Here is a 12,770-nt window from a genome sequence, read left to right on the forward strand (position 1 = left end):
AATAAGCATGTTGTCTTTGCTGACTGCAACACCCCCAGAAGGATGAGACACTCCCCTTCGAAAGCACCGACTGCATGCTCTGAAGAGATGACATGTCCCTGTTAATCTTGATGCATTTCTCAGATGAAAAAGAACGAGGAATTTAGGGCCCTCACCTTTCCATGAGCAAATCATCATTAACAATGAACATTATTAACAAGTTCTGGCATGTTCATGAGTTGCTGTTCTTTGGATGGAGAACTGAAAGAATGTGAAGGCGCAGGGCCATGCAGAAAGGAATGGGAGACCAACCAGGAAGTGCCCCTTGGTCGGGATCTGCCGCATGCTGGCCCTAGGAGCACAGGCAGAATGCGACACGGCACCTGCCGCTCCTCAAGGCTCTCCCAGTCCAGAAGAGGAGGAAGCCAGGCACTGAGCTCACGTCTCATGTTTCAGAGAAAAATACCATTGAAAGAGTGATACAAGTATCTTACTGAGATGGCACACTGGCATCATTGCTGAAGCACCTGCTGTTTTTTGGAGACCAGCACAGTATCAATGGCAAAGAAGGAGACGTAAGTATGTTAAAAGAATTTTCATGTTTCTGATTGGTTCGTGAATGTAACTGGCATAGTTTGTGCCCTGATTTAATTCTGAAAAACAATACAGCTTTCTCATATTATAACTGAGGATTTGACCTGAAAACATTTTATACCATGCAGTCAGCATGGCAGGTACCTTTTCTTTCCTTGAATAGCATTTTGCTATGTTCCTGGTTCAGCCAAGGCGCTAAAAGGCCAGGACAAGCTGTTTTGGTGTACTTATGTTTTCTGCATTAGAATAATCATCTGATTTTATTGTTTACTGTCAGGACAATTTACAGAGACCCAGTTTAAAAATAAATCCAATTAGAACTGGCTGAAATAATGTGCAAAGCATTTATCAACAGACAATAAAAATTCAACTGATTCTTTTCATTGTGTTTCACTGAGAAAACCCCAGAGCTACCTGTTATTTGCTGTATATTGAAATGCATTTTGTGGCTGTGAAAAGAAAATGCCTTCCAGAGTTCAATTCAGTCTGGAAGCAGGCAGCAATCAAATTGTGACAAAGCATACAATATTGAATAATTTTCCCATGACTTTTCTCAATGTCACACCATTCATCTCTGAATTCAACAAGCTCCCCATAAAACTTTGGGAGTGTGAACTGATTTTTGTGTCCATGGCATCTTAGTGTATTGTAGTTATGTCCATGACAATAACTTAGTTGACAGCTGTTATTAATATCCAGAGTTAGACTGAATGACTGCACCTTGTAAAACATCGGAACTCAGTTCATTATGCTCTCAGTTAGAAAGTGGAACATGGGCCCTGCCTCCAATTAACAGGACATACTTCATGCTAGAGCAATGACTCACTCAGTTTCTTGGAGTTTATGAGATATTTCTTGAGAACATATTTCTATACAGAAGCACCCACAATGCATTATAGCAAAAAGGCAATATCCTTCGTAATTGTACAGATACCAGATCAAATCCCAGTTCCATCTTGCAGAAGCTATGGGTCCACAGGAAAGATACTTGATTAGATTTCCTCCTCTGTATAATGGGGGCATTGCCATTTATCTGGTTCATAACAAAGCAAATCAGAACATGCCACCTCAAAATATGCCACTTTGATGTTGGATTATTTTGCAATGAAAACAAGTGAGAAACAGCAGACAGAGAAGAGCTCTCTGCCCTCCCCCTTTCTGCCTAGAAGCAGGGCATAAATTTCCCTTTGTGAAGGTGTCCTTCCATCCCCTCTCTCCCATACCAGAAAGAGTATAACCCTTGTCACCGGAGAAAGACGTCACAGAAACAACTCAACAGAAACAAACCTTAGGAAAAGAACCCTTATCTTCCATTAGTTTTCCCTATGTATTTACCTTCCTGCAATACCAGCCTTAGAAGCTCAAACTACTTTTCCTTTGCCTTATCACCTCTCCATAATTTATTGCCTTTTGTTAAAATAGTATGTAAAAATCTTCCACTGCTTTTCTGTGAGGTCTGTGTATATTCAAAATAAACACTTGCCTGTCAATCTGTCTTTTGTCAGTTTAATTTGTAGGCCCCAGCCACGGAATTTGAGAGAGTAGTGGAAAAGATTCTCCTTTTCTACAACAGGGAAATTATGTGAAATAAAGGCAGTAACAACTTCCGATAACAAAATATTCAAAGACTACCCTCTTATTAATATCAACGCAGCCCTCCTCAACCCATAAAACAAACTCTCCTGTGCTTTAGCCTCTCTATGCCTATTGGTACATGTTTGTATTTGTCTTGCATCTTTGCAAAATAACTTTCCTTAGAAGTGCCTTGACTTTCTTATTACTGCTTCCTTTTTAGAACATTTTGTAAAAATAATTCATACTTTCAAATTATTTATCTTCATTTCAATTCTTAACATATCCAAATCTAGTTTCCTCTCTAGCCACCACACAAAGATGCTATGGGAAAGGGCGCCAAGGACCTAAGATCAAGTCCGGTGAGAGCACTCCATCCTCCTGGACCTCAGAGTGAGCAATTTGATAGTGTGCTTTGCTGCCAAGTCCTGCGGAGCTCCTTTGCTCTCCTATCTCTGCTCCACCAGGCACAAGAGTTTCTTTGCATACAGAGGATCCAGAGACACATGAAAAGATGTTCAATATCGCTAGCTATCAGAGAGATGCAGATTAAAACCACAATGAGATACCACTTCACACTGGTCAGAATGGCCATCATAAACAAAGCAACAAACAAGTGTTGGAGAGGTTGTGGAGAAAAGGGGACCCAGCCCTGGCTGGCGTAGCTCAGTGGATTGAGCACGAGCTGTGAACCAAAATGTCGCAGGTTCGATTCCCAGCCAGGGTACATGCCTGGGTTGCAGGCCATAACCTCCAGCAACCACACATTGATGTTTCTCTCTCTATCTATCTATCTCCCTCCCTCCCCTCTCTAAAAAATAAATAAATAAAATCTTAAAAAAAAAAAAAAGAAAAGGGGACCCTAGTGCACTGCTGGTGAGACTGCAGCCTGGTACAGTACTATGGAACTATGGAAAACATTACTGAACTTCCTCAGAAAACTAAAAATGGATCTTCCTGTTGGCCCAGCAATTCCTCTGCTGGGACTATATCCTAAGAACCCTGAAACACCAATCCAAAAGAACCTTTGCACCCCAATGTTCACAGCAGCACAATTTACAATAGCCAAGTGCTGGAAGCAACCTAGGTACCCATCAGTAAATGAATGGATCAAAAAACTATGGTACATTTACACAATGGAATTCTATGCAGCAGAAAGAAAGAAGGAGCTCCTACCCTTTCATGATAGCATGAATGGAACTGGAAAGCATTGTGCTAAGTGAAATAAGCCAGACGGTGAAAGACAAATACCATATGATCTCACCTTTAATAGGAACCTAAACAACAAAACAAAGAAACATGCAAAATATAGTCAAAGACACTGAAACAGAGGACAGGCTGACAGTGACCAGAGTGGGGAGAAGAGAGAATTTCAGGGGAGAATGGGAAGGGTTTACAGGAACAAGTATTAAGGGCACATGCATAAAAACTAGGGCGAGGGGTGGAAATGGGAGGGAGGGAGGGAGGGATGGGTGGGTGGGCTGAAATGGGAGTAAAAGGCAGAAAACTGTACTTGAACAATGATTAAAATAAAATAAAAGAGTTTGTTCAGAAAATGGTGAGTGGGTCAGGGTATGGGGAAGAGGAGAGGAATAATCAGAGGGAGGAAGAGACAAAGAGGAGAAAAGAATCTAAGTGCTATTATCAGGGAAAGGAGGAAACACTGAAATAGTGTTTGATACACAGGAGCTACTCCATGAATGTTAACACTCAAAGTGCATGGTAAATCAATGGGAACTTTTTTCTGTTCAGTTCATGAAATTATGTTATTCCATAATTTCCTCTCACATGTGAAAACTTATTCCATAATTTCCTGATCTTATGAAAATTTCTCCTCCCAAAACAAAAGTAATTTAGATAATTTCCAACCTCAACTGCATCTGAATTTAATGCAAAGTCAACAGATTCCCAACTTTAAAGGTTGATAGTGTGTTGAATTCTAGTGACCAGAGGGAGAGGCCTCTCTGGGGCAGACTCTTAGAGACAAACCGGCCCACAAGGATACATGAAGGAGAATGTTCTTTCTCTTGAAGGGTCAGAAAAAGACTACAGATGAAAAGGAGCCTTCCCTCATGAGTTCACTGTTCTAACAGACCTTTCTGCTTTGCAGTCTGTCCAAGGATCACGGTTATAATAGTTGGCTTTTTACAAAAACCAGAACCATCAAAAGCCCTCATAGCCTAAAAGATTTCTTCTTTTCAACTTCAAAAGCAGATGGAGTGGAGCTAATTTTATGAAGACTTTTTAAAAAAGTAAAATGACAAAAATTTTTTTTTTACTTAGCACTTTATCAATAGGGTTTTGCTCATGAACGAGATCTTACGTGGAAAATTTCAAAAGGATTAAAATGAGGAAAGATTCAGACTTCAGTATCTGGCCTTGTCGATATGATAGGAGGACAAGTGAATCGCAGAGCAAGACAAGCCCAGTCTTTAAGTGTTGGAACCAGAGTTCAATGGAGATTGTTAATTAAGACCTGCCTCCTTGGCTGAAGGAATTTGGGGTTTGGAAGAATTACAGCAGTTGCACTCCTTTTCCCAGAATTCTATCAAGCCTAGCCTCCACACCACAAGTGTGCACTGCATCAGCCATGATCAAGTGTCATCAAAAACTGGAAATCAGGAAGATGTGCTTGTATGAGAAGACAGGAGCCATGACAGTCTTCTCTTTAGTACAAACATAACCTTTTAATGAAGCCAGAGAAAAGCAGGAAACACTTTGAAAAGAAGACAAGGCAAGTAACTTTTTCAAGTTATTTACCTTTGAAAGTGGGTGTTTTCATTCTGTCTCTATGACATCTAATGCACTCACTGAAAAATTAATGATAAGTGTTCACCTCTCCTTTTGTTATTAGTTACAAACACTTTAATAAATAAACAGTAGTAATCGGACATTTGATCAGGTAGAGAACTCTACCGTTTTGGCCCAAACTAACCTCTACCTTTATTTAGATTCTTAACACAAGGCTGACCTCCCCTGGGCAATGCCCTGGAGAGAAGGTGCTCCCTCCCCGCACTATTTCCCTGGGACGCAGGCCCCCCCCTTCTCTCCGACTGCCCTCCCCCACCCCCGCACAAGAGGATATAATTTTCAGGAATTTTCTACCTCTCCCTGGAAGACCAACAGGAGAATTCCATCATGCTCTGTATCTTCAATCACCTCAGTCACCACAACACTTCTAGAACATTCTTTCTAGCCAAAAAATGATTCCCATTTGGCTCTGCATTTTCCCCTAGTTTGACCCAATCTCAAGCCCTTCCCTGTTCCCTAAACCTACCCATTATGCCCTCTGAACTCATTGTCCATCATCAGTAAAATATCATACACTGGAACTCTTTTCTTTTTTACCTTGCGGTTTTCTCTTCTGCTATAAATTGAATTGTGCCCCTCACCCCCACCAAATCATGTGTGAGACCACTAACTTCCCATGTGATAGTATTAGGAGATGGGGTTATGATAAAATAATACAGTAAAATGGCACTAAATGCATATCTATCAATAATCACCTTAAATGTAAATGGCTTAAATGCTCCAACCAAAAGACAAAGGGTAGCTGAATGGATAAGAAAACAAGACCTATATATATGCTGTCTACAAGAAACACATCTCAGATCAAAAGATACACAAAGACTAAAAGTAAAGGGCTGGAAAAAGATATCTCATGCAAATTGGAAAGGAAAAACAGCTAGGGTAGCAGTACTTACTTATATCTGACAGAATAGACTTTTAAAACAAAGCCTATACCAAGAGACAAAGAAGGACACTACATAATGGTAAAGGGAACATTCCAAAAAGAGGGTATTATCCTAGTAAACATTTACACGCCCAACATAGGAGCACCTAAATATGCGAAGCAAATTTTGATGGATGTAAAGGGAGAGATCAACAGAAATACAGTTGTAGTCAGGGATTTTAACACCCCATTGATTTCAATGGATAGATCTTCCAGGTAGAATATCAACAAGGAGACAGTGGCCTTAAAGGACACACTGGATCAAATAGATTTAATTGATATCTTCAGAGCATTGCACCCCAAAGCAAAGAATATACATATTTTTCAAGGGCACATAGAACATTTTCTAGGACAGATTGCATGTTAGGACAAAAAAACAAGTCTCAATACATTTAAGAAGACTGAAATCATATCAAACATCTTCTCTGACCACAATACTATGAAACTAGAAATCAACCATAAGGAGAACACTGACACTAGCTGGTGTGGCTCAGTGGACTGAATGCCAGCTTGCAAACCAGAGTCGCTGGTTCAATTCCCAGTCTAAGACACACGCCAGCGTTGCAGGCCAAGACCCCAGTCAGGGGTACAAGAGAGGCAACCACACATTGATGTTTCTCTTCCTCTCTTTCTACCTCCCTTACCCTCTCTCTAAAAAATAAATAAATAAAATCTTTAAAAAAAGAACACTGAAAAACACACAAAGACATGGAAGCTAAATAAAATATTATCAATAATGAATGGGTGGGTCAACAACAAAATCAAGGAAGAAATCAAAACGTATCTTGAAACAAATGAAAATGGACACAACAATCCAAAATCTGTGGGACACTTGGAGAGCAGTCCTAAGAGGAAAATTCATAGTATTACAGGCTTATCTCAAAAAAACAAAACCAAAAAAAAAAAACAAAACACAAGAAAAAGCTCAAATAAACAATCTAACTTCATACTTAAAGGAACTTGAAAAGGAACAACAAACAAAGCCCAATGTGAGTAGAACAAAGGAAATAATTAAGATCAAAAAGCAGAAGTAAATGAAATAGAGTCTAAAAAGCTGATACAAAAGATCAATGAATCTACAAGCTGGTTCTTTGAAAGGACAGACAAGATTGACAAACCTTTAACCAGACTCATCAAGAAAAAAGACAAAGGACCCAAAAATAAAAATCAGAAATGAAAGAGGAGAAATAACAACTGATACCAAAGAAATACAAAGTGTTGCAAGAAAATATGAACAACTATATACCAACAAATTGGACAACCTGGATGAAATGGATACATTCCTAGAAACATACAATGATCCAAAACTAAATCAGGAAGAATCAGAGACACTGAATACACAGGCTACACCTAATGAAACTGAAGCAATAATAAAAAAAATTCCACCAAACAAAAGTCCCAGACTAGATGGCTCCAGAGGTAAACTTTACCAAACAATCTGAGGAGAATTAACACCTCTCCTTCTCAAACTATTTCATAAAATTCAAGAGAAGGGAAGGGTCCAAAACTCATTTTATGAGGCTAGCATTATCCTAATTTCAAAACTAGATAAAGACATTACAAAGACAGAAAATTATAGGCTAATATCCCTAATGAACATAGACACTAAAATCCTCAACCAACCAAATATAGCAACGCATCAAAAAGATCATACACCATGATCAAGTGGGATTTATTCCAGGAATGTAAGTATGGTACAACATTTGCAAATCAATAAATGTTATACACCACATAAAAATGATAAATATCACATGATCATATCTATAGTATGTAGAAAAAACATTTTTTAAAATCTAGCCCATTTATGATAAAAACTCTCAGCAAAGTGGGTATAGAGGGACCATACCTAAACATAACAAAGGCCGTAAATGACAAACCCACTGCCAGCATCATACTCAATGGGCAAAAATGACAAGTGTTCACTTGAACATTGAGAATAAGACAGGGATGCCTACTTTCACCTCTTATTCAACATAGTACTGGAAGTCCTAGTCACAGCAATCAGCCAAGAAGAAATAAAGGCATCCAAATTGGAAAAGAAAAAGTAAAACTCTCTTTATTTGCAGATGACATGATATTGTACATAGAGAATCCCAAAGATTCCACCAGGCAACTACTAGAACTGATAAATGAATTCAGCAAGGTAGCATGATACAAAATTAATATTCAGAAGTGGGTTGCATTTTTATATGCCAATAATGAATTAAAAAAAGGGAAATTAAGAAATAATCTCATTCACAATTGCTTCAAAAAGATAAAATACCTAGGAATAAACCTAACCAAAGATGTAAAAGACCTATACTTGGAAAATTATAGGACACAAAGAAAGAAACTGAAGATGCAAATAAGTGGAAGCACATACCATGTTCACGAATAGGACAGATTAACATCATTAAAATATCCACACTACCCAAAGCAATCTACAGATTCAATGCAATTCCCATCAATATTCCAATGACTTATTTCACAGAATTAGAACAAATATTTCAAAAATTTATATGGAACCACAGAAGGTGCCACATGGCTACAGTGATCCTAAAAAAGAAGAAAAAAGTTGGAAGATTCATGCTACCTAATATCAAACTATACTACAGGGCTATAGCAATCAAAACAGCCTAGTACTGGCATAAAACCAGACATGTAGATCAATGGAGCAGAATAGAAAGCCCAGAAATAGACCCATTCCTTTATACTCAATTAATATTTGACAGAAGAAGCAAGCACATACAATAAGCTAAAGGTAGTTTATTCAATAAATGGTGTTGGGAAAACTGGACATATATGTGCAGAAAAATGAAACTAGACCACCTTCTTATACCACACACAAGAATAAATTCAAAATGGATCAAAAACTTAAATGTTAGACCCAAAACCACAAAAACCCTAGAAGAAAACATAGGCAGCAAAATCCTGAACACTGCTCATAGAAATTTTTTATCAGATATATTTCCCCAGGCAAGGGAAACAAAAAAAAAAATAAACAAATGGGAATTCATCAAACTAAAAAGTTTTTGCACAGCAAAGGAAATCATCAACAAAATAAATAAAGATAACCCACAGAATGGGAAAACATATTGGCCAATACATCTGATAAGGTGTTAAGATCCAAAAATTATAAAGCACTTAACAAAACTCAATGCCAAAAAAAACAAATAACCCAATTAAATAATGGGCAAAGGATCTGAATATATACTTGTCCAAAGAGGACATACAGATGGCCAATAGACATATGAAAAGATGCTCAATGTCTCAAATCACCAGAGAAATAGAAATAAAAAACCAATGAGACACCATCTCACACCTGTCAGAATGGCTATCATCAATAAACCAATAAACAACAAGTGCTGGTGAGGATGTGGAGAAAGGGAAACCCTTTTGCACTGTTGGTGGGAATGCAGACTGGTACAGCCACTGTGGAAAGCAGTATGGAGTTAAGAAATTAAAAATGGATCTGCCTTTACATCCAGCGATCCCACTTCTGGGAATATATGTGAAGGAACACAAAACACTAATTTGAAAGAACAAAAGCACCCCTATGTTCACTGCAGCATGATTTACAATTGCCAAGTTATGGAAGAAGGCCAAGTGTCTATCAATAGATGAGTGGATGTAACAACTATGGGACATTTACACAATAAAATTCTACTTGGCAGTAAAAGAGAAGGAAAATTTACCCTTTGCCATACTGTGGATGGACCTGGAGAACATTATGCTAAGTGAAATAAGCCAGTCAGAGAAAGACAAATACCATATGATTTCACTCATGTGTGGAATCTAATGAACAAACTGAACTAACAAGTAAAACCAAGACCGACTCATAGATGGAGAGCAGATGACAGGTAGTGGGTGAGGAGGGACTGAGGAAAAAGGAGGACTCATGGACATGGATAAAAGCAAGATAACTGTGGGGAGGGGGCATATAAGAGGACTAAATGGTAATGGAAAAATATAATAAAGATTATATATTTTTTTAAAAAGATTTAATCTTAAAAGCAGCAAGAGAAAAACAGATAATTACCTACAAAGAAGTTTCCATAAGACTGTCAGCTGATTATTCAAAAGAAACTGCAGACTTGGAGGGATTTGCAGAAAGTATTCAAAGTGATAAAAAGCAAGATTACTCTATGCAGCAAAATCATCATTTAGAATGGTAGGGCAGATAAAGTGCTTCCCAGACAAGGTAAATCTAAAGGAGTTCATCATCACCAAACCATTATTATAGGAAATATTAGCAGGAATTATATAAGAAAAAGAAGATCAAAACTATGAACATTAAAATGACAACAAATTCACAACCATCAACAACTGAATCTAAAAAACAAACTAAGCAAACAAGCAGAACAGGAACAGAATTATAGGTATGGAGAAGGGGGAGAACGGGGGGAAGATGCAGCAATTAAGTACAAATTGGTAGTTACAAAATAGATGGGGGGTGTTAAGAACTGTATAGGAAATGGAGAAGCCAAAGAACTTACATGCACGACCCATGGACATGAACTAACGAGGCAGGAGTGCTGGAGAGAATGTGGGTACTGGGTGGAGGGGGGCAAAGAGGGGAAATAGGGACAACTGCAATAGCATAAACAATAAATTTTTAAAAAAATTTAGTTCATTCCAAGAATTTATTTGATCCCATATAATTAATCTGAATGGAGGCCTAGGAGATAGCATTTGCTATTGATCTTTTCTCTGCTACAAAATCTTATCCTATGGTATGATGAGAAAGTCAACAAAAGTAGCTTATCTTCTTTACAAAGTGTAAAGATCTAACAACTGAAAATATTTGTGCATTTGCTTTGCCAGCCTCCCCAGACACCGTGTAGCATCCCGTCAGTTTCTGCATCACAGACTATGTGTGTGTGTGTTCGAGTGTGCACCCGCCCACGCGCTGGCTCATTGTTCTTAATGGGTTAATGTTCAGCATCAACTTAAAACACCAGCAACAAAAACATCTTCAATTTTGTTGACTGACTTAACTGGGTTTCACCCAGGCAAGATTTTTCCTCTGTCCATTATTACCTGAAAAGTGTAAGTCCTTGCTTTGAGGCAATATTTCCTGTGACCTCAACACCACCTTCTCTCAATTATACGGATAAACCCATGGACGCTTTGAAAAATAAAAGCTATCCTCTTTTTCAGTATCATTTATATATAGTTAAGGCAACTTTGGGTTTCTTCCTTTCTGAGTTCCCACATAAAGGCTGTCTTGTTTTTCAAAGTTGTGACAGGTAGCCCAGAAAAAATGGTCATGGATACATAACAAGGAGAAATTCAAAAAGGCATCACAAACTCCCAAATGGGGGACCTAAATTAAACACTGTAATCAAATCCAAGAAATTGAAGGAAATAGCTTAATGGGTCAACAATGTGGCAGAAATGCAAACTACAAGCAACAACTGAAGCCAAATTCTGAAGAGCTAGGTCCCACTAAAAACTTCCCAGACCAGGGGTGGGGGGGTGAGGGGGGTGGGGAGTGGTGTTGGGGAGGCAGTGGTCACTCTCCCTCTCTGGGCCACTCACATCACTATTTCACATGTCAGTAGAACAGAGAGAGCAGAGTCAGTGCAGGGCCCTGAACCCTCAGTGACAGCACATCTGCACACTCTCTTTCTGCTTTAGACTTGATGTTCAGTATTCCAACCTTCTGTTATAATGTTTGAAATCATACCTCACCTGATTGGCCTCTATTTGTCATACCTCATGGAAGAATCCCAAAGTCAGAGATTATCAGATGCTTGTATTAGGCAAATTTCCTCCCTTCCTATTAGCCAGTAAAAAAGGGTTGGGATGCAGGGTCTGGAGCACATGAAGCCAGTGAAAGAGGGACTGGAAGGGAGACCTCTGTAAGAGTCATCTTTTCATCCGATCTTACTGTCCAAGTGACAAACAGCACGGGCTTCCAGATTTAAAAGCCACCACATCCAATGCCCCCACTGACCCCAGATAACACAAAACTGGGGTGTTATTCTAACACAACCGGGCACAGACTCTGCCACTGTAATTGCACTTGTGTGGTCTTGTTACACTGAAGCGGGCCCAGAGTCAAGAAGAGAAGACAAGACTCCCTCCTGCCTGCAGGGGTTCTGTCAACTCCTGAGGCCCTCATCTCTTGCTCACCACAACTCTCCAGCTTCTAGCACAGTGCCCACCTGGTACATGGTTATGACTCATGAACTGTTCAGGGCTCAAAGGAGTGAATGGATGGATGATGTCTTATTCACTGCTGTGTACCCAGGGCTAGAAGGGTATGTGAGGTGGCAGATGCTCAGTAAACTTATCCTGAATGTTGAATAACTGAACACCTTGGTATTCAAAAGACCCTACAAAGATTGTGAATGGATGAAAATAAGTATACATGGACTGCAGCTGCACCGTGCAGTCCCCACATCATTACTTCTGCACTTTCTGAAGCCCCAGAAGCAGATTGAGGGGCATAAAAATTTTGTTTGAGGTGAACACTCCAGTCTCCTCTATGGTTCCCATGTGCCCTGGTGGCAACCTCAGGCTCCACATCCTCAGACCTGTGTGCATGGCTCTAATCATTTCTGCAGTCACTTTCTGCCAAGTTAAATTTATTATAACCTATTCATTTAATGGAAGAGTACCAAAGTGACTCTTTTAGATATGAAAGATAGATAGGATAAATGATGCAGAGATGATGAATGGATGGGTAAGTGACAGAGTGAAAGACAGATCAAAAGATGTAATGGATGGATGGATGGATGGATGGTAAAAAGATGGATAACAGGTAGGGTAGATGGGCGGGGTGGGGTGGGACTGTGTGGGTGCATTTGTATTTTACTTTGCCCATCAGTAACAACATTTCCGCCTTGGCAAGTGGAAGTTCCATCTAGTCTTACTTATTTTATCTCATCGCTCTACTGTATCATAT

The 12,770-nt window shown here is 39.1% G+C and overlaps 1 protein-coding gene across 9 annotated transcripts in view; it reads right to left on the reverse strand.

Annotated features, from left to right (window-relative positions):
• The window catches only part of SFMBT2 (Scm like with four mbt domains 2), a 220,977-nt gene that overhangs the window by 23,393 nt on the left and 184,814 nt on the right, over positions 1-12,770 (reverse strand). The window lies entirely within an intron of this gene.

Source organism: Phyllostomus hastatus, unplaced genomic scaffold, assembly GCF_019186645.2.
Source record: "Phyllostomus hastatus isolate PE091 unplaced genomic scaffold, TTU_PhHast_1.1 phas_scaffold_1674, whole genome shotgun sequence".
Taxonomy (NCBI): domain Eukaryota; kingdom Metazoa; phylum Chordata; class Mammalia; order Chiroptera; family Phyllostomidae; genus Phyllostomus; species Phyllostomus hastatus.